General features: G+C 50.2%; 1 pseudogene; it reads right to left on the bottom strand.

The window, feature by feature from the left end:
• LOC139761705 (uncharacterized) overlaps nucleotides 1-23,237 on the bottom strand; it is a 311,982-nt pseudogene that overhangs the window by 12,772 nt on the left and 275,973 nt on the right.

The following is a 23,237-nucleotide window of genomic DNA, read 5'->3' as shown; positions in this document are numbered from 1 at the left end:
AGAAAAACAGTCCACTTACTGAGGTGTTCAAGAAAATCTAGTGCCTTGCAAAAAACTCCATTATAATGTAATGAAATGCATGTATACTTAAAATAATAATGGAAAATAACTCATAATGTTCCCTAAGTTGACACATACCCAATAAATATGAAGAAAACAATATGATAAACTTTTAAAAAGATGAATTATATTTCAACCCCAGATTTGTTGTCTGCATGAAAAATAGTCCTTATACCAAAGTTTTCTAAGAAATGTATCACTAAAAAAAATGCAGGTAATAGTTCCTCTTTTAACATAGTACCATCACACAATGAAATGTTTGTATACATGAAATAATTATGGAAAATATCTCATAACATTTCCTTTAGTTGACTGATGCCCAATAAATACAAAGAGAATCACAATATTTTTCAAAGGTAATAACACAATTACAGGTCTTAACTGCTCCTGAACATAATTTCAACAACATATTCATATTCAGCATGAAAATCAGTTGTCATACTGAGCTTTTCAAGAAAATCTAATACCCTACAAAATATACCAAAAATTGCAGGTAATAGTTCAGGGAATTTGTTAGCTCAAAAAAATTTTTCTTTTAAAACTGTAACATCACATGTTGAAACACTTGTACACTTGAAATGATCATGGAAAATATAATGCTCCCCATGTCGACATATACCCAATAAATATGAAGAAACAAATATGAAAATATTTTTAAAAGGTAATCAATTCATTACCTCCCATAATGACTCAAAGAATATTTCAAACCCAGAATTGTAGTCACCATGAAAAATACTCCTTATACTGACACATATATCCTCTTGGTCAATCTTTCCTCACTCATTCTCTCCATGTGACCAAACCATTTCAAAACACCCTCTTCTGCTCTCTCAACCACGCTCTTTTTATTTCCACACATCTCTCTTACCCTTACGTTACTTACTCGATCAAACCACCTCACACCACACATTGTCCTCAAACATCTCATTTCCAGCACATCCATCCTCCTGCGCACAACTCTATCCATAGTCCACGCCTCGCAACCATACAACATTGTTGGAACCACTATTCCTTCAAACATACCCATTTTTGCTTTCCGAGATAATGTTCTCGACTTCCACACATTCTTCAAGGCTCCCAGAATTTTCGCCCCCTCCCCATGATCCACTTCCGCTTCCATGTTTCCATCCGCTGCCAGATCCACTCCCAGATATCTAAAACACTTCACTTCCTCCAGTTTTTCTCCATTCAAACTCACCTCCCAATTGACTTGACCCTCAACCCTACTGTACCTAATAACCTTGCTCTTATTCACATTTACTCTTAACTTTCTTCTTTCACACACTTTACCAAACTCAGTCACCAGCTTCTGCAGTTTCTCACATGAATCAGCCACCAGCGCTGTATCATCAGCGAACAACAACTGACTCACTTCCCAAGCTCTCTCATCCCCAACAGACTTCATCCTTTGTATAAGGACTATTTTTTGATGAATGTGAATCTGTGGTTGAAATATTGTTTGGGGGTAATTAAGGCCTGTGTTCTTTTTTTTTTTTCCCATGTACTCTACGGGTGGATGAACAGGTAGGCTAACTGCGGACCGACTGCCGCAACCAGGATTCAAACCTATTCGCTCAACCCTGGGCAGCCCATGAATGTGTCATGGTCAGAACACTAACTGCTACACCAAGGATGTCCATTAAATAATTACCTTTCCAAAAGATTATGTATTTTCCTGGTATTTATTAGGTATGTGTCACCTTAAGAAAGTATTACGAGATATTTTTCAGGTGGAAACCTACCAATGGCATCTTACTTATGAAACTGTAGGTGCAGCCCCATCAGTGGTCCCTCTTTTGCATTACTTTAGCTGCAGCCCTAGAAAACCTCTGTTACTTTACTGTAGTTGATCTCTGCCAGTGGCCCCTCTGTTACTGAACATGAACTGAAGTATTAGTTTGTCTCTTTGTTACTTTATTGTACTTGCAGCCCTCTCAGTGGCCCCTCAGTTACTTTACGTAACTGCAGAGCTGTCAGTGGCCCATCAATTACTTTATGTAATTGCAGAGCTATCAGTGGCCCCTCAGTTACTTTACTGTACTTGTAGCCACATGAGCAGTCTCTCCGTTAATTTACTATCAGTGGCCTTCCATTACTTTACTGTAGTTGCAGTCAAATTAGTAGCTCCTCTGTTACTTTACTGTATTTACAGCACTACCACTGGCCTCTCCGTTACTTTACTGCAGTTGCATCCTACCAGTGTTCCCTTCTTTACCATAAAGAAGTTGCAATAGTACTAATGGCCCCACTGTTAATTTACTGTAGTTGCAGCCCTAACAGTGACCCCCTCCATTAACTTATCGTAGTTGCAGCCCTAACAGTGACCACCTCCGTTAATTTACTGTAGTTGCAACACGTGACATTTCGCCTGTGGACCTAAGACCGTCACAGCAGCGGCATGAACAGCAATGGTGTCTGGGCAGGGCACTGACCTGAGTGAGGATGCCCACCAAGAGTTCATCTACGTTGTGGTCGAAGCCGGCGCTCACCTCGATGAACTTACACTCGTACGTCATGGCCAGCGTGCGTCCCTCTGCAGGAGAAGGTAAGGGTGATAACCTTTACATGTAGTGTCTTTATTGTCTGTAAAGACTCATTCCTGTCACCACCTGTCTTAGGACACTTTGGGAGAGTGTGTATATACCAGAAAGGTCATTGTTCTCTCACACCACCAAAAACTGCCATTTCCTTTGCCTTTCCACCCACTCATCAAGCTTTCTACTAGTCATGGCTGCTGTAATAAACATTCTCCTTGAATACTTTTCATTCCTAAGCAGTCCCCATCCTCCAACTATGTTCCTACAAGATTTCACTTTGGTCCTCAACTGGACTTAGCTTATAACACCAATCATCTATGGGTTTCCCACTTGTATAATTCACCACATTTGTCTGTCCTTAACAGTAATGGTTACCACACTGTGTGTCCTCAGCTACTGTATGGCTGCATTTGCTGGTACTCACAGCTGTAGAAATACCTGCTATCCCACACTTGCAGCAAAACCAACCACACCTGCAGATCCCTGCAACAGTGAAGTCTACCGGTCGTCTGTTTTAGCAGTGGCCGCACCAGGTCCCCACCTGTAACAACGAGTGTACCCGCCAGGTCTCACCTGTAGCAATGACTACACCAAGTTCTCACCTGTAGTTGTTACCACTCTCGTCCGTTCGAGGTCCGTCTTGTTCCCAACGAGGATGACCGCCCTCTGGGTGACGTGGCCCAGGGACCAGACCTTGCCCAGGGCTGAGGACGCCTCCCGGAAGCTCTGACGATCGCTGATGCTGTAGACGACTACCCACCCGTCGGCGTGACCCTCTCGCTGACCAACACAGGCAAACATCATCAGCTTCATCAGGGTTACATAAGTACCTCTCTAACAACATTCCCTGATTCGTTGAGCACAACAGAACAGTTCTTTAACACAACGGTTCGATCCTTCACTACTAAGATAGGCTGTTTTGAACACGACGGTTCGATGTCTCAGGACAACAATACGATCCTAGGGTATGACGGTCTGATCACAGGCCATGACCTCACACTCAAGGATCGGTCATGCTCGAAGACTATACGTATGGTCGTGGTCAAGGATCGTACCACAGTGCTTAAGATGTTAATGGTAACATGAAGATGTTGTGACTGGCTGTGGTTGGTTGACCAAGCCTCGAGTTGTAGTTGGCCAGGTTATTAACAGTGGTAGTTAACAAGGTTGTATATTGTGGTAATTAACCAGGTTTTTAGTTGTGTTCAGGTTTTGGTATGGTAAGTACCCAGAATGTCACCGGGATCACCACATGATAAGTATGTAGATGAAGTCAAGTTAGATACTAAAGGGTAATTAACTGTATTAGTAGATGAAGGAAGGATAACGGTATTACCGCTGTGGTGTAAGGAGACGAACTGCCAGCTGGGGAGGGATAGAAGCAGGTAGGTACATAAAAAGACGTGGGTACATGTCATTATCGGTGGATTAGGTACCTAAATTATTTACTGTTGAGAAAGTACCCGACCTGCTAGTTGAGAAGCAGGTTGCCCGTCTGAAATTAGTTAGAAACTAAGTATATTACCATGATAATGAGGATGTAGGACACACACGGTGTTAGATTAAGGGCAGGTACCTGAAATACTTCTAAAGGATTACGACGCAGAATATCTGATGAAATTAGATAAACGAGGAGGTAAAAATAACTAGCTGAGAAGTTACTGTGGTTGAGGGGCTAACCAGGGAGTTACTTAAGTGACTGATGAAGGGGTTAACTAAAGAGGTACCTGAGTTAACTGATGAAGGGATAACTAGGGAAGTACTTTAGTACATGATGAGGGGTAATTAGGGAGGGTACTTTATTGACTGATGAAGAGGGTAACTGGAGAAGTTCCTCAGTAACTGAGCAGGAGGAAGCCAGGTGATTACTAAGAGAGGAGGGGGAATGATTAAATATATAATCAGGCAAACCTTCCAGCACTCTGAGCTGTATGAGAGAGTTTCAACCATGGGGACCGCAATGTGGGCGAGTACTGCATGACTCTTCCACCAGCTGACGGTCAACATAAGATAATCCTCAAGGCACCAGCAATACACACATATATGGACTGTAGTGACAAAGGTCGACATCATGTGGAGTGTACGAGGGCGATGAGCTATCTGGTGGTCGTCAGGTGCAGCGTGCCAGACCTGAGGCAGCACACGCGCGTGTGTGATACTGTTCTACGCAATATGTAAATCCATGTTTTTATTAAACGTACTTTTCAGGCCATTGACATTCATTATGGTCCACACATTTTTTTTTTTCCAGTGAGCAGTCTTGAATTACTAATATAGTGAAATACATAATGCGGTTCACTTAGCGTGAAATAATTCGATCACATTTGGAAAAAGTGAATTCATTGTTCCGTGATGTAATCGTGGATTAACATATGGACTGATTGGTTGCTGATTATCATACTTATTGGGTATTTGTGTATAAGGGACGAGGCCTTTACACCTGTGGGGGCCCCCCACCTCATGTGCCTGTATTAGGTTTTCCATCGCTACCCTCATTAACTTCTTCACTTGTTCCGCGTGTCTCCAGCTCTGTTGCTGAGGGAATACTTCATGTTCCACAATACATTTTTGCCTGACTTTCAGCTGTGCTTCTTTGATTCTCTTCTAGATGAAATGTTCTCAGCTAATATGGTCCTACCCTCATGGAGGTATGTGTAGCAATCATATCTTCATCTTATTTTCCATGTCCTCTGACGCGAGCAGGTTGAGGGCTTTTTTCCCATATTTCGTGGTTCATTCCATCAAGGTCTGGTACCGTTCTTTGATGGATTCTTTTGCACTGTCTCTGGCAGTTCTAAGTGGCTTCTGAGGTGAGTTATGTCCAGACCGTTGCTGCATGGGACAAATATTATATGGCGTTAAATGTCTGCACAGGCCATGTATTTGACGCCAGTTTTGACACAGACCAAAAGATAAGATTGCCTCCCTCACGATCTCTCCCTCGTATGTAGTATGAGGTAAGCAGCCACCGACCAGGAAGGCACCATTATACCTTAGCACGGGCATCGAGAGGGTGAGTGACGGGAGGGCAGTGATCCAGCACTTCAGAGTCTGTCATGTGTCACTCCTTAGGGCCCCAGGTAGCGGAATTATCTTCCTGCCTCAACCGTATGTGGGCTGTGCTGACTTTCAGTCCACAAACACACAATCTCTCCGGCTTTCAGTCCACAAACACACAATCTCTCCGGCTTTCAGTCCACAAACACACAATCTCTCTGGCTTTCAGTCCACAAACACACAATCTCTTCAGTTGAAACACAAAACAACTGACCTCACGTACGTAACTCACACGACTCGTTTTTCGTCACTCTTACGTTTTCCTGCGGTGAGAGCTACGCTCTTTCCTCGCCTTCTGGCAAAAACATTGTCGCAAATACAAGTGAGAAAGTAAACTCTCTCTCTCTCTCTCTCTCTCTCTCTCTCTCTCTCTCTCTCTCTCTCTCTCTCTCTCTCTCTCTCTCCCCAGCATGAGAGCTGCCCATCTAAGTCTCTCCCTCCACGTAAACTGGTCAATTCTGGGCCTCAAACATCACAGATTGAAAGGAAATTGGTGGATCAGCCTGGAGAGTATCGCGTCCTGTGACGAGGTAAGTGGCTGGTAAGTACCTTGAGTCTGACTAACCCCAGGGCAGTATAGTAGAGAAAAAAATCTACTGACGGGGGGGGTTATAAGGTGGCTCCGAGCATCACTCCAAAGTCAGGAGTGCTGGCTAGAACCTGCTGACATTGAGGGTGTACGATGGTTCCGGCCATCACCTCAACACTCCTGTCAGGAAGGTAGGACTTCCATGGGCTGGTTACTTTCCTCATGTATGACATGTTCATAATTAAGGGGAAATTGTATTACTTTGAAAGGCTCTGTGTGTGTGCTGGTGACCTGAAGTACATGATGTGTGTGCTGGTGACCTGAAGTACATGATGTGTGTGCTGGTGACCTGAAGTACATGATGTGTGTGCTGGTGACCTGAAGTACATGATACGTGCTGGTGACCTGAAGTGTATGATGTGTGTGCTGGTGACCTGAAGTACATGATATGTGCTGGTGACCTGAAGTGTATGATGTGTGTGCTGGTGACCTGAGGCACCGGGTGGAGGTAGACCAGTGCTCACAGCTATGGCCTGTGTGGAGGTAGACCAGTGCTCACAGCTATGGCCTGTGTGGAGGTAGACCAGCACTCATAGCTATGGCCTGTGTGGAGGTAAACCAATACTCATAGCTATGGCCTGTGTGGAGGTACACTAATACTCACAGCTATGGCCTGTGTGGAGGTACACTAATACTCACAGCTATGGCCTGTGTGGAGGTAGACCAATACTCATAGCTATGGCCTGTGTGGAGGTAGACCAATACTCACAGCTGTGGCCTGTGTGAAGGTACACTAATACTCACAGCTATGGCCTGTGTGGAGGTAGACCAATACTCACAGCTGGCCTGTGTGGAGGTACACTACTACTCACAGCTATGGCCTGGGTGATATCCTGTAGGCGGATGAAGATCAGCTCTGCCTCCTCACCCTCGAGCAGCACGGAGACGCCTCGCTCTGCCCCTCGCTCGTCGTTACCTGCGACAAGAGGAGGAGGGGTTACTACATCAGGGTCAGTCTTCGTCCACACCAACACACACTTAACATCAACATATACCCCTCCTTCCTTTAACCCAACTTTCTATGCGAAATGAAGCAATTTTCTTGATATTCTTAAGAATTCATTAAAGCCTCACCTAACTTATGGCTAATTAACTAGCTAAAGTAAATAACTGAGTTACCTGCAGTGTATTAGAGGTATATGTTCCTGGCGTATGTGCCAAGCAGGTGGAGGAAGAGGCGCTAGGCTTTATCAGAGGAATGCATACGACAAGAAGCCAGGCTTTGTCACAGGAATGCATACGACAAGAAGCCAGGCTTTGTCACAGGAATGCATACGACAAGAAGCCAGGCTTTGTCACAGGAATGCATACGACAAGAACCTTAGGCTTTGTCACAGGAATGCATACGACAAGAAGCCAGACTTTGTCACAGGAATGCATACGACAAGAAGCCAGGCTTTGTCACAGGAATGCATACAAGAAGCTAGGCTTTGTCACAGGAATGCACACGACAAGAAGTGTTACGCACGATTTTCTATGTAACGTACACAGACTAGGTGTTTGCTCTATGCACCATATCATCGACCTGAACTATGCATTTGGAACATGAAAGTGGTCTGTGCTTTTGGACTATGTATCTAGACTATGCCTCTTGGCTATGCACCCAGACAAGACCAGATTAGATACTTTTATATATATATAGGTAGAGGATGTGTGGATCAGGTGTTTGCTTTGAAGAATGTATGTGAGAAATACTTAGAAAAGCAAATGGATTTGTATGTAGCATTTATGGATCTGGAGAAGGCATATGATAGAGTTGATAGAGATGCTCTGTGGAAGGTATTAAGAATATATGGTGTGGGAGGCAAGTTGTTAGAAGCAGTGAAAAGTTTTTATCGAGGGTGTAAGGCATGTGTACGTGTAGGAAGAGAGGAAAGTGATTGGTTCTCAGTGAATGTAGGTTTGCGGCAGGGGTGTGTGATGTCTCCATGGTAGTTTAATTTGTTTATGGATGGGGTTGTTAGGGAGGTGAATGCAAGAGTTTTGGAAAGAGGGGCAAGTATGAAGTCTGTTGGGGATGAGAGAGCTTGGGAAGTGAGTCAGTTGTTGTTCGCTGATGATACAGCGCTGGTGGCTGATTCATGTGAGAAACTGCAGAAGCTGGTGACTGAGTTTGGTAAAGTGTGTGAAAGAAGAAAGTTAAGAGTAAATGTGAATAAGAGCAAGGTTATTAGGTACAGTAGGGTTGAGGGTCAAGTCAATTGGGAGGTGAGTTTGAATGGAGAAAAACTGGAGGAAGTAAAGTGTTTTAGATATCTGGGAGTGGATCTGGCAGCGGATGGAACCATGGAAGCGGAAGTGGATCATAGGATGGGGGAGGGGGCGAAAATTCTGGGAGCCTTGAAGAATGTGTGGAAGTCGAGAACATTATCTCGGAAAGCAAAAATGGGTATGTTTGAAGGAATAGTGGTTCCAACAATGTTGTATGGTTGCGAGGCGTGGGCTATGGATAGAGTGCTGCGCAGGAGGATGGATGTGCTGGAAATGAGATGTTTGAGGACAATGTGTGGTGTGAGGTGGTTTGATCGAGTAAGTAACGTAAGGGTGAGAGAGATGTGAGGAAAGATTGACCAAGAGGATATATGTGTCGGAGGTGGAGGGAACGAGGAGAAGAGGGAGACCAAATTGGAGGTGGAAAGATGGAGTGAAAAAGATTTTGTGTGATCGGGGCCTGAACATGCAGGAGGGTGAAAGGAGGGCAAGGAATAGAGTGAATTGGAGCGATGTGGTATACCGGGGTTGACGTGCTGTCAGTGGATTGAATCAGGGCATGTGAAGCGTCTGGGGTAAACCATGGAAAGCTGTGTAGGTATGTATATTTGCGTGTGTGGACGTATGTATATACATGTGTATGGGGGTGGGTTAGGCCATTTCTTTCGTCTGTTTCCTTGCGCTACCTCGCAAACGCGGGAGACAGCGACAAATCAAAATATATATATATATATATATATATATATATATATATATATATATATATGGGAGCGGGGGGCTGGAAATCCTCCCCTCTCGGTTTTTTTTTTTTTTATATATATATATATATATATATATATATATATATATATATATATATATATATATACATATATATTGGAAAGGATCACAATTTTGCGTGTGATCAAGATATTCCTATGAGTCCACGGGGAAAATGAAACACGAAAAGTTCCCAAGTGCACTTTCGTGTAATAATCACATCAGGGGAGACACAAGAGAGAAATATAACAGTCACTTGATATACATCGAACAGACGAAGCTAGGACGCCATTTGGTAAACATGTGATTTGGACAATCACATGTTTTTTTTTTTTTATTTTCCAAAAGAAGGAACAGAGAAGAGGGCCAGGTGAGGATATTCCCTCAAAGGCCCAGTCCTCTGTTCTTAACGCTACCTCGCTATCGCGGGAAATGGCGAATAGTATGAAAAAAAAAATATATATATATATATATATATATATATATATATATATATATATATATATATATATATATATATATATATATATATAATTCTAGACTCTTGTAAGTCTTGCAAAACCCAAAACAAAAATATACACATATAAAAATATGTCCTTTACCCAGGAAGAGCCAGTTAGCTGGGACACAGTCATCACCGTTGACACAGATGACACAGATAGAAATGCAATCATAGCCAAATGACTATTCCCCCCACCCACTATCTATCTGTCTATCTGCTATATTTGGCATGCTTGGCGATGCACCGGGACCACTTGCCGCTGAAAAGGGTGACGTCTTCTGAAATTACCTGTCACACTGAAGGCTCTTAACTTGCGTGTGTTTTAGAGGTGGCTTGCGATGTGTTCACGTGGCTAGCGATGTGTTCACGTGGCTAGCGGTGTTCACGTGGCTAGCGGTGTTCACGTGGTTATCGATGTGTTCACGTGGCTAGCGACATCTTCACGTGGTTAGCGATGTCTTCACGTGGTTAGCGATGTATTCACGTGGCTAGCGATGTGTTCACGTGGCTAGCGATGTGTTCACGTGGCTAGCGATGTGTTCACGTGGCTAGCGATGTGTTCACGTGGCTAGCGATGTGTTCACGTGGCTAGCGATGTGTTCACGTGGTTATCGATGTGTTCACGTGGCTAGCGACATCTTCACGTGGTTAGCGATGTCTTCACATGGTTAGCGATGTATTCACGTGGCTAGCGATGTGTTCACGTGGCTAGCGATGTGTTCACGTGGCTAGCGATGTGTTCACGTGGCTAGCGATGTGTTCACGTGGTTATCGATGTGTTCACGTGGCTAGCGACATCTTCACGTGGTTAGCGATGTCTTCACATGGTTAGCGATGTATTCACGTGGCTAGCGATGTGTTCACGTGGCTAGCGATGTGTTCACGTGGCTAGCGATGTGTTCACGTGGCTAGCGATGTGTTCACGTGGCTAGCGATGTGTTCACGTGGTTATCGATGTGTTCACGTGGCTAGCGACATCTTCACGTGGTTAGCGATGTCTTCACATGGTTAGCGATGTATTCACGTGGCTAGCGATGTCTTCACGTGGTTAGCGATGTGTTCACGTGGCTAGCGATGTGTTCACGTGGTTATCGATGTGTTCACGTGGCTAGCGACATCTTCACGTGGTTAGCGATGTCTTCACATGGTTAGCGATGTATTCACGTGGCTAGCGATGTCTTCACGTGGTTAGCGATGTGTTCACGTGGCTAGCGATGTGTTCACGTGGCTAGCGATGTGTTCACGTGGCTAGCGATGTGTTCACGTGGTTATCGATGTGTTCACGTGGCTAGCGATGTGTTCACGTGGCTAGCGATGTGTTCACGTGGTTAGCGATGTGTTCACGTGGCTAGCGATGTCTTCACGTGGTTAGCGATGTGTTCACGTGGCTAACGATGTCTTCACGTGGTTAGCGATGTCTTCACGTGGTTAGCGATGTTTCCACGTGGTTATCTTCACGTGGCTAGCGATATTCAGTTGTGGTTAGGGGTGTTTGTATGTGTTCATCTGTGTTTATTATTCGTGGTGAACAATAATGGTACGTGGTTATCAATGTTCGTACGTGGTCATCAATTCTGGTATATGGTTATCAATGCCGGAACGTAGTTATCAATGTTTGTTCGTGGTTATCAATGCTGGTACGTAATTATCAATACTTAAAAGTGGTTATCAATGCTGGTACGTAATTATCAATACTATAAAAGTGGTTATCAATGCTGGTACTTGGTTATCAAAGCCGGTACCTGGTCAACAATGCTGGTACATGGTTATTAATGCGGGTACTTGGTCATCAATGCTGGTACATGGTTATTAATGCGGGTACGTGGTCATTAATGCTGGAATGTAGTAACTCATGCTGGTAAGTGGTTATCAATGTTGGTACGTGACGTTCCATTACCACAGAAGGACCTAAAACCTTGGACCTGGCGAGCCACAGGTCCATCAGTACCAGGCGTCCCATCACCACAGAGGGACCTGAACCCTGGACCTGGCCAGCCACAGGTCCATCAGCACCAGGCGTCCCACCACCACAGAGGGACCTGAACCCTGGACCTGGCCAGCCACAGGTCCATCAGCACCAGGCGTCCCATCACCACAGAAGGACCTGAACCCTGGACCTGGCCAGCCACAGGTCCATCAGCACCAGGCGTCCCATCACCACAGAAGGACCTGAACCCTGGACCTGGCGAGCCGCAGGTCCATCAGCACCAGGCGTCCCACCACCACAGAAGGACCTGAACCCTGGACCTGGTGAGCCACAGGTCCATCAGCACCAGGCCACCACAGAGGGACCTGAACCCTGGACCTGGCGAGCCACAGGTCCATCAGCACCAGGCGTCCCACCACCACAGAAGGACCTGAACCCTGGACCTGGCGAGCCACAGGTCCATCAGTACCAGGCGCCCCATCACCACAGAAGGACCTGAACCCTGGACCTGGCGAGCCACAGGTCCATCAGCACCAGGCGTCCCATCACCACAGAAGGACCTAAAACCTTGGACCTGGCGAGCCACAGGTCCATCAGCACCAGGCGTCCCATCACCACAGAAGGACCTGAACCCTGGACCTGGCGAGCCACAGGTCCATCAGCACCAGGCGTCCCATCACCACAGAAGGGACCTGAAACCTGGACCTGGCGAGCCACAGGTCTACTAGTACCAGGTATCCCACCAATACACGGACCTGGACCTGGATAAACCACACGTCTACCGCACACGCCCTCACATCCCGACAACGCAGCAAATTATATTAGTTGCGAGAACAGTGTCAAGAACCCACTGGATCAAAGGATTTCACCCCCTGGGAAAAACGAGTGGCAAAAAAGCTGGACTGCTTTTTTAAATTAGCCATGACTGAAAGACATAACTACAAGCGTCCATTCGTACTAGTCCTGTGGTCAAGCGACCTTCCAAACACGGAGGCACGTAAGGGGCTGTGTACACGAACCAATGCCAGAGAACCTGACAATAAAATGGCAGTTGGCGGTAAAGTGATTATCTTAGGGGGGGGGGGGGGGCGAGTGTGAGCGGGGAGGGGGAGGGTCCGTCGCCATGGTAACTGCCCAACAGAGGTGGGGAGGTGGGGAGGGGGGAGGGGGGGGAGGCAGCGGGACAAGTGACGGATTTGGGAGCCACGGATGCTGAGGTGTCTGTGGCGAGTCTAGACCAGCGAGGGGTGAGGGACCAGAGGACCTCATAAACCGGCAGGGGTGAGGGACCAGGGGACCTCATAAACCGGCAGAGGTGAGGGACCAGGGACCTCACAGACCAGCAGGGGTGAGGGACCCAGAGGACCTCACAGACCAGCAGGGGTGAGGGACCAGAGGACCTCACAGACCAGCAGGGGTGAGGGACCAGAGGACCTCACAGACCAGCAGGGGTGAGGGACCTGAGGACCTCACAGACCAGCAGGGGTGAGGGACCTGAGGACCTCACAGACCAGCAGGGGTGAGGGACCTGAGGACCTCACAGACCAGCAGGGGTGAGGGACCAGAGGACCTCACAGACCAGCAGGGGTGAGGGACCAGGGACCTCACAGACCAGCAGGGTCGAGGACCAGAGACCTTATAAACCAGCAGGGGTGAGGACCAGGGGCACAGACCAGCAGGGTTGAGGACCAGAGGACCCTCACAGACTAACAGGGGCGAGGAGGACCCTCAGACCAGCAGGAGTGAGGACCAGTGACCCTCACAGACTAACAGGGGTGAAGAGGACCCTCACACCAGCAGGAGTGAGGACCAGGGACCCTCACCGACCAGCAGGGGTGAGGGACCAGAGGACCCTCACAGACCAGCAGGGATTAGGACCAGGGACCCTCACAGACCAGCAGGAGTGAGGGACCAGAGGATCACGTATCATCTCCTCTACTGACGCCTTTCCAATTTCTACCTATGGATCCCAGCACCTCCTCCTCCTCCTCCTCCTTCTGTGTCTACCATCATTATGAACGTGGGGCGTCCAGAACCGTCTCTGGCGGCGCGCCCGATCGAAACATCCTCTTCGTCAGGTGGTTCCTCTTCCTACCACTTTCAACTTTCTGGTTGTTTGAAACACCTCGACCCATCTTCATCATCTCTTTGTCTTCTCAAGTCCCAAAATGTACAAGCCTGTGTCTTAAAATATAACAATACGATCATATCCACCATCATTTCTCTCAGTAATGTACCCTGAATGTTCACAAGAACTGAGTGAACAGCCAAATCCGAGGAACTTTGCCTTCTCTCTCTCTCTCTCTCTCTCTCTCTCTCTCTCTCTCTCTCTCTCTCTCTCTCTCTCTCTCTCTCTCTCTCTCCGTTCTACAGGTAAATCATCTCGGCCCACCCATGCGCTGTCGTCACACTGTCCCCCTTCAACAACCCCCCCCAACCCTTACAAAGGCTTGGAACCCAAGGCTTGGGTCTGGCTGCTGCTGCTTCCCAGAGTTTGTGTGAGGAGACTGAGCACTCGAGGATTGACCGTTAGGATACGTCCTTGTTTCCCCTCGGGTATTATCCTCCTCCTCCTTCCATGCTTCCCTCTTCTTATAACCCTTTGCACCATACACAGTCAACTCTACTAAAGGAAACGATCGAGTCCTAATCATTTTCCTTTCTTGTCTCTTTCTTTAGTCGGACTTTCATCTGCGTTGTGTGCCAGTGCCATATCTGTCACCATGGAAAAAAAAAGGGATATTTTTGGTGGCTTATTTTCATCAATATTTTTTCCCTTCTAATTTACTAGGTATAGATAATGCTATTCTACGGTGCGACACACACACTTACACACACACACACACACACACACACACACACACACACACACACGCAAATATATTGCATACAAACGCGCACTTTCATAAAACACATAATACCTTCCAAAAGCCAGGATTCGAACCCAGGACCTTATGCGTGGTAGGCGGGATCGATACGGCAAGGCTATGATCGTCCCTAATAGGGAAATGACTATTCGAATACCCTTCGTCTCACAGCCATGAGCAACGGGGTCTAGACCGGTCAAATCCCATCAGTCTCACACAACCAGCAAATAGCATTCTACAGGGCCTTACTGTACAAACGCGGAGGTGTATGAACGCGAATGTAGCGTGTATGAACGTGCACTTTCACAGAACACATTAATACCCTCCACATCTGTACAGTCAGGTTCTGTAAAATCCTTGCAACAGGTAATGTGAGCCTGATGGAATTTGACCGGTCCAGACCCCCGTTGCTCGTGGATGTGAGACGAAGGGTATTCAATTACTAGTGATCGAAGAGTCATTTCCCTATCAGGAGCGATCATAGCCTAGCGGTTAGCGTTCCCGTCTACCACGCAAAAGGTCCTGAGCTCGAATCCTGGTTGATAGAGGGCATTATGTGATACACACACACACACACACATTTTTTTTTTTTTTTTTTGCTTTGTCGCTGTCTCCCGCGTCTGCGAGGTAGCGCAAGGAAACAGACGAAAGAAATGGCCCAACCCACCCCCATACACATGTATATACATACGTCCACACACGCAAATATACATACCTACACAGCTTTCCATGGTTTACCCCAGACGCTTCACATGCCTTGATTCAATCCACTGACAGCACGTCAACCCCGGTATACCACATCGCTCCAATTCACTCTATTCCTTGCCCTCCTTTCACCCTCCTGCATGTTCAGGCCCCGATCACACAAAATCTTTTTCACTCCATCTTTCCACCTCCAATTTGGTCTCCCTCTTCTCCTCGTTCCCTCCACCTCCGACACATATATCCTCTTGGTCAATCTTTCCTCACTCATTCTCTCCATGTGCCCAAACCATTTCAAAACACCCTCTTCTGCTCTCTCAACCACGCTCTTTTTATTTCCACACACCTCTCTTACCCTTACATTACTTACTCGATCAAACCACCTCACACCACACATTGTCCTCAAACATCTCATTTCCAGCACATCCACCCTCCTGCGCACAACTCTATCCATAGCCCACGCCTCGCAACCATACAAAATTGTTGGAACCACTATTCCTTCAAACATAGCCATTTTTGCTTTCCGAGATAATGTTCTCGACTTCCACACATTCTTCAAGCTCCCAGGATTTTCGCCCCCTCCCCCACCCTATGATCTACTTCCGCTTCCATGGTTCCATCCGCTGCCAGATCCACTCCCAGATATCTAAAACACTTTACTTCCTCCAGTTTTTCTCCATTCAAACTTACCTCCCAATTGACTTGACCCTCAACCCTACTGTACTTAATAACCTTGCCCTTATTCACATTTACTCTTAACTTTCTTCTTTCACACACTTTACCAAACTCAGTCAGTGTGTGTGTGTGTGTGGTAGAGTGGGGTGTAGGGTAGGGTGTCGTGTGTAGTAGGACGGGGTGTGTGGCAGGGCGGGGTGTGTGGTAGAGTGGGGTGTAGGGTAGGGTGTCGTGTGTAGTAGGACGGGGTGTGTGGTAGGACGGGGTGTGTGGTAGGACGGGGTGTGTGGTTAGGACGGGGTGTGTGGCAGGGCGAGGTGTGTGGTAGGGCGGGGTGTGTAGTAGGACGGGGTGTGTGGTAGGACGGGGTGTGTGGTAGGATGGGGTGTGTGGTAGGGCGGGGTGTGTAGTAGGACGGGGTGTGTGGTAGGACGGGGTGTGTGGTAGAGTGGGGTGTAGGGTAGGGTGTCGTGTGTAGTAGGACGGGGTGTGTGGTAGGGCGGGGTGTGTAGTAGGACGGGGTGTGTGTAGGACGGGGTGTGTGGCAGGGCGAGGTGTGTGGTAGGACGGGGTGTGTGTAGGACGGGGTGTGTGTAGGACGGGGTGTGTGGTAGAGTGGGGTGTAGGGTAGGGTGTCGTGTGTAGTAGGACGGGGTGTGTGGTAGGGTGGGATGTGTGGTAGGACGGGGTGTGTGGTAGGACGGGGTGTGTGGTAGGACGGGGTGTGTGGCAGGGCGAGGTGTGTGGTAGGGCGGGGTGTGTGGTAGGGCGGGGTGTGTAGTAGGACGGGGTGTGTGGTAGGACGGGGTGTGTGGTAGGGCGGGGTGTGTAGTAGGACGGGGTGTGTGGTAGGCGGGGTGTGTGGTAGGACGGGGTGTGTGGTAGAGTGGGGTGTAGGGTAGGGTGTCGTGTGTAGTAGGACGGGGTGTGTGGTAGGCGGGGTGTGTGGTAGAGTGGGGTGTAGGGTAGGGTGTCGTGTGTAGTAGGACGGGGTGTGTGGCAGGGCGGGGTGTGTGGTAGGACGGGGTGTTGTGGTAGGACGGGGTGTGTGGCAGGGCGAGGTGTGTGGTAGGGCGGGGTGTGTAGTAGGACGGGGTGTGTGTAGGGCGGGGTGTGTGGTAGGGCGGGGTGTGTGGTAGGGCGGGGTGTGTGGTAGGACGGGGTGTGTGGTAGGACGGGGTGTGTGGCAGGGCGGGGTGTGTGGTAGGACGGGGTGTGTGGCAGGGCGGGGTGTGTGGTAGAGTGGGGTGTAGGGTAGGGTGTCGTGTGTAGTAGGACGGGGTGTGTGGCAGGGCGAGGTGTGTGGTAGGGCGGGGTGTGTAGTAGGACGGGGTGTGTGTAGGACGGGGTGTGTGGCAGGGCGGGGTGTGTGGTAGAGTGGGGTGTAGGGTAGGGTGTCGTGTGTAGTAGGACGGGGTGTGTGGTAGAGTGGGGTGTAGGGTAGGGTGTCGTGTGTAGTAGGACGGGGTGTGTGGTAGGACGGGGTGTGTGTAGGACGGGGTGTGTGTAGGACGGGGTGTGTGGCAGGGCGGGGTGTGTGGTAGGGCGGGGTGTGTAGTAGGACGGGGTGTGTGGTAGGGCGGGGTGTGTAGTAGGACGGGGTGTGTGTAGGACGGGGTGTGTGGCAGGGCGGGGTGTGTGGTAGGACGGGGTGTGGTGGTAGGACGGGGTGTGTGTAGGACGGGGTGTGTGTAGGACGGGGTGTGTGGTAGGACGGGGTGTGTGGTAGGACGGGGTGTGTGGTAGGACGGGGTGTGTGGTAGGACGGGGTGTGTGTAGGACGGGGTGTGTGGTAGGATGGGGTGTGTGGCAGGGCGGGGTGTGTGGTAGGATGGGGTGTGTGGTAGGACGGGGTGTGTGGTAGGGCGGGGTGTGTGGTAGGACGGGGTGTGTGGTAGGACGGGGTGTGTGGCAGGGCGAGGTGTGTGGTAGGGCGGGGTGTGTAGTAGGACGGGGTGTGTGGTAGAGTGGGGTGTAGGGTAGGGTGTCGTGTGTAGTAGGACGGGGTGTGTGGTAGGGCGGGGTGTGTAGTAGGACGGGGTGTGTGGTAGAGTGGGGTGTAGGGTAGGGTGTCGTGTGTAGTAGGACGGGGTGTGTGTAGGACGGGGTGTGTGGCAGGGCGGGGTGTGTGGTAGGACGGGGTGTGGTGGTAGGACGGGGTGTGTGGCAGGGCGGGGTGTGTGGTAGGGCGGGGTGTGTGGTAGGACGGGGTGTGTGGTAGGACGGGGTGTGTGGTAGAGTGGGGTGTAGGGTAGGGTGTCGTGTGTAGTAGGACGGGGTGTGTGTAGGACGGGGTGTGTGGTAGGACGGGGTGTGTGGTAGGGCGGGGTGTGTGGTAGAGTGGGGTGTAGGGTAGGGTGTCGTGTGTAGTAGGACGGGGTGTGTGGTAGAGTGGGGTGTAGGGTAGGGTGTCGTGTGTAGTAGGACGGGGTGTGTGGTAGAGTGGGGTGTAGGGTAGGGTGTCGTGTGTAGTAGGACGGGGTGTGTGGCAGGGCGGGGTGTGTGGTAGAGTGGGGTGTAGGGTAGGGTGTCGTGTGTAGTAGGACGGGGTGTGTGGTAGAGTGGGGTGTAGGGTAGGGTGTCGTGTGTAGTAGGACGGGGTGTGTGGTAGGGCGGGGTGTGTAGTAGGACGGGGTGTGTGGTAGGGCGGGGTGTGTAGTAGGACGGGGTGTGTGGTAGAGTGGGGTGTAGGGTAGGGTGTCGTGTGTAGTAGGACGGGGTGTGTGGTAGGACGGGGTGTGTGGTAGGACGGGGTGTGTGGTAGGACGGGGTGTGTGGTAGAGTGGGGTGTAGGGTAGGGTGTCGTGTGTAGTAGGACGGGGTGTGTGGTAGAGTGGGGTGTAGGGTAGGGTGTGGTGTGTGGTAGGACGGGGTGTGTGGTAGGGCGGGGTGTGTGGTAGGGCGGGGTGTGTGGTAGAGTGGGGTGTAGGGTAGGGTGTCGTGTGTAGTAGGACGGGGTGTGTGGTAGGACGGGGTGTGTGGTAGGGCGGGGTGTATGGTAGGGCGGGGTGTGTAGTAGGACGGGGTGTGTGGTAGAGTGGGGTGTAGGGTAGGGTGTGGTGTGTGGTAGGACGGGGTGTGTGGCAGGACGGGGTGTGTGGCAGGGCGGGGTGTGTGGTAGGACGGGGTGTGTGGTAGGGCGGGGTGTGTGGTAGGGCGGGGTGTGTAGTAGGACGGGGTGTGTGGTAGAGTGGGGTGTAGGGTAGGGTGTCGTGTGTAGTAGGACGGGGTGTGTGGCAGGGCGGGGTGTGTGGTAGGGCGGGGTGTGTGGTAGGGCGGGGTGTGTAGTAGGACGGGGTGTGTGGTAGAGTGGGGTGTAGGGTAGGGTGTGGTGTGTGGTAGGACGGGGTGTGTGGTAGGATGGGGTGTGTGGCAGGGCGGGGTGTGTGGTAGGGCGGGGTGTGTGGTAGGGCGGGGTGTGTAGTAGGACGGGGTGTGTGGTAGAGTGGGGTGTAGGGTAGGGTGTCGTGTGTAGTAGGACGGGGTGTGTGGTAGGACGGGGTGTGTGGTAGGGCGGGGTGTGTGGTAGGACGGGGTGTGTGGTAGGACGGGGTGTGTGGTAGAGTGGGGTGTAGGGTAGGGTGTGGTGTAGCGGCACTTGACTGGGGTGGTTCGACAAATGGCAGCCCTTGACGGGGGGCGTGAAGAGCAGCGTCACTTGACGGGGGGGCGGGCCCCCCTCCCCCCCGACAAGTGACGCAGTCGATAAAAAGATGATTATTTCTGGTGTGTCTATTCTTTTTCCCCCAGGACACGAGGGGCGTCCTGGTGACTTGATGAGTGATGATATCGCTTGTCATGACGGGGTGTCGTCGTCGTCGTGGTGCAACGACCGACACCCAGGCTAATTTTGCCCACCGCATGACGGTCCAGAGCCAGCTGGTGGATGGTGACGGTCCAGAGCCAGCTGGTGGGTGGTGACGGTCCAGAGCCAGCTGGTGGGTGGTGACGGTCCAGAGCCAGCTGGTGGGTGGTGACGGTCCAGAACCAGCTGGTGGATGGTGACGGTCCAGAACCAGCTGGTGGATGGTGACGGTCCAGAACCAGCTGGTGGGTGGTGACGGTCCAGAACCAGCTGGTGGGTGGTGACGGTCCAGAACCAGCTGGTGGGTGGTGACGGTCCAGAACCAGCTGGTGGCTGGTGACGGTCCAGAGCCAGCTGATGGGTGGTGACGGTCCAGAACCAGTTGGTGGGTGGTGACGGTCCAGAGCCAGCTGGTGGGTGGTGACGGTCCAGAACCAGTTGGTGGGTGGTGACGGTCCAGAACCAGCTAGTGGGTCGTGACGGTCCAGAGCCAGCTGGTGGGTGGTGACGGTCCAGAGCCAGCTGGTGGGTGGTGACGGTCCAGAACCAGCTGGTGGGTGGTGACGGTCCAGAACCAGCTGGTGGGTGGTGACGGTCCAGAACCAGCTGGTGGGTGGTGACGGTCCAGAACCAGCTGGTGGGTGGTGACGGTCCAGAACCAGCTGGTGGGTGGTCCAGACCAGCTGGTGGCTGGTGACGGTCCAGAACCAGCTGGTGGGTGGTGACGGTCCAGAACCAGTTGGTGGGTGGTGACGGTCCAGAACCAGCTGGTGGGGGTGGTGACGGTCCAGAACCAGCTGGTGGGTGGTGACGGTCCAGAACCAGCTGGTGGGTGGTGACGGTCCAGAACCAGCTGGTGGGTGGTGACGGTCCAGAGCCAGCTGGTGGGTGGTGACGGTCCAGAACCAGTTGGTGGGTGGTGACGGTCCAGAACCAGCTAGTGGGTCGTGACGGTCCAGAGCCAGCTGGTGGGTGGTGACGGTCCAGAGCCAGCTGGTGGGTGGTGACGGTCCAGAACCAGTTGGTGGGTGGTGACGGTCCAGAACCAGCTGGTGGGTGGTGACGGTCCAGAACCAGTTGGTGGGTGGTGACGGTCCAGAACCAGCTGGTGGGTGGTGACGGTCCAGAATCAGCTGGTTGGTGGTGACGGTCCAGAACCAGCTGGTGAGTGGTGACGGTCCAGAGCCAGCTGGTGGGTGGTGACGGTCCAGAACCAGCTGGTGGGTGGTGACGGTCCAGAGCCAGCTGGTGGGTGGTGACGGTCCAGAACCAGCTGGTGGGTGGTGACGGTCCAGAGCCAGCTGGTGGGTGGTGACGGTCCAGAACCAGCTGGTGGGTGGTGACGGTCCAGAGCCAGCTGGTGGGTGGTGACGGTCCAGAACCAGCTGGTGGGTGGTGACGGTCCAGAGCCAGCTGGTGGGTGGTGACGGTCCAGAGCCAGCTGGCGGGTGGTGACGGTCCAGAACCAGCTGGTTGGTGGTGACGGTTCAGAACCAGCTGGTTGGTGGTGACGGTGCAGAACCAGCTGGTGGTGACGGTCCAGACCAGCTGGTCATGACAGCTCAGGATAACGTCATGACATGACAGTCAGTCTCATGTCATGAGTGGTTCTCCACCCCCACTGCCACACACCACCATGGACCAGCCACTTCCCCCACTGCCACACACCACCATGGACCAGCCACTTCCCCCACTGCCACACACCACCATGGACCAGCCACTTCCCCCACTGCCACACACCACCATGGACCAGCCACTTCCCCCACTGCCACACACTACCATGGACCAGCCACTTCCCCCACTGCCACACACCACCATGGACCAGCCACTTCCCCCACTGCCACACACCACCATGGACCAGCCACTTCCCCCACTGCCACACACCACCATGGACCAGCCACTTCCCCCACTGCCACACACCACCATGGACCAGCCACTTCCCCCACTGCCACACACCACCACCTCAACGCTCGACCATGCATTCCAGTATGACGAATGCATCTTAATGATGGTAATTATTCAGAGCAGATCTTCCCATAGCAGGTCTTCCATACATTCTGTACGTCCGGCTCACACATCATCATCATCATCATTATCATTAGAATAATAGTGATGATGATAATAATAATAATAATAATAATAATAATAATAATAATAATAATAATGATAATAATAATAATAATAATAATAATAATAATAATAATAATAACGATAACAATAATAATAATAATTATAATAATAATAATAATAATAATAATAATAATAATAATAATAATAATAATGATAATAATAATAATAATAATAATAACGATAACAATAATAATAATAATTATAATAATAATAATAATAATAATAATAATAATAATAATAATAATAACAGTAATAATGATTATGAAATAATAATAACAAACAACAAAACAAATTAACAACAACAATAATAATAATAATAATAATAATAATAATAATAATAATACAGTATGTAAACTCGGGGACACTGGCTTTCGTGCGTTCGTGGCCTTTATCTGGGGGGGGGGGGTCACGAACGCATGCGCTGGGCTTCGTTCCCTTATCAGCGTGCGAACGTAAGGCGATTTCTCAACCCGGGTCACTTTCACGAACGGTAGTGAGGCTGGCCAATGACGTGTTATTAAGCGGGTCAGAAATATCTGGACTATGTGAGGTCAGAGGAGGTAGTTCACGCCTCAGGGAGAAATAGTCCAGGGGGGGGGGGGTCATTCGTCACGTGACCGGAGGTGGGTCAATGCCCCAGGGGTCAGGGGGAGGCTGGTCAGGCCCACGGGGGTAAGGTCAGATGAAGTAGGTCGGGTCACTGGGGTCAAGTTAGGACAGGTGGGAGAGGTAAGGGAGGAGGCGGAGGTCAGGTCAAGGGAAATAGATCAGGCCCCGGGGGTCAAGTCAGACCAGGGGAAAAGGTCAGGTCATCAAGTCAGGTCAGGTCAGTCGTAGTAATTAGGACCCCGAAATCAGGTCAAGTCAGGGGCAGTAGGTCAGGTCACGTAGCCAGGTCTAGTCCAGGAAAGAAGCTCTGAAAGCCTAAGGTCAGGTCAAATCAGGTCAGGCTGTGGGGGAATGTTAGGTCAAGTCAGGTCAGCAGGGCAGAGGAGGGATCACCAGGACATCATGTTAAACGAGCACACTCGTCTCTGGTAACCACATCCCTTGATCAAACTCGTATCCCTCAAGTCTGGCCACCATGGACCTCTAAACCGATCGACCACACGGTTCCGAACCAGCAGCGAGACGTCCCGACTCTCTCTCTCTCTCTCTCTCTCTCTCTCTCTCTCTCTCTCTCTCTCTCTCTCTCTCTTCTCGGCGAGTTAGGAAGACCACAATCTCGATGAGGCAATTCTATTCGCCTCGTCTCCTGAACTACGAAAGAAGAAGACGAAGGAAAACTAGAATCAATACAAAGAATGAAGGCAAAACTAATTCTAACACGACGAAACGGATAATAAGAAGGTGAAAAAGCAAATCATTTTCTCATAGGACGTGTGCAGACTCTCCACAGTGACTCAGAAAGTTTTG

This window comes from Panulirus ornatus, chromosome 41 (assembly GCF_036320965.1).
Source record: "Panulirus ornatus isolate Po-2019 chromosome 41, ASM3632096v1, whole genome shotgun sequence".
Lineage (NCBI taxonomy): Eukaryota > Metazoa > Arthropoda > Malacostraca > Decapoda > Palinuridae > Panulirus > Panulirus ornatus.
This window is presented reverse-complemented; position numbering and strand designations above follow the sequence as displayed.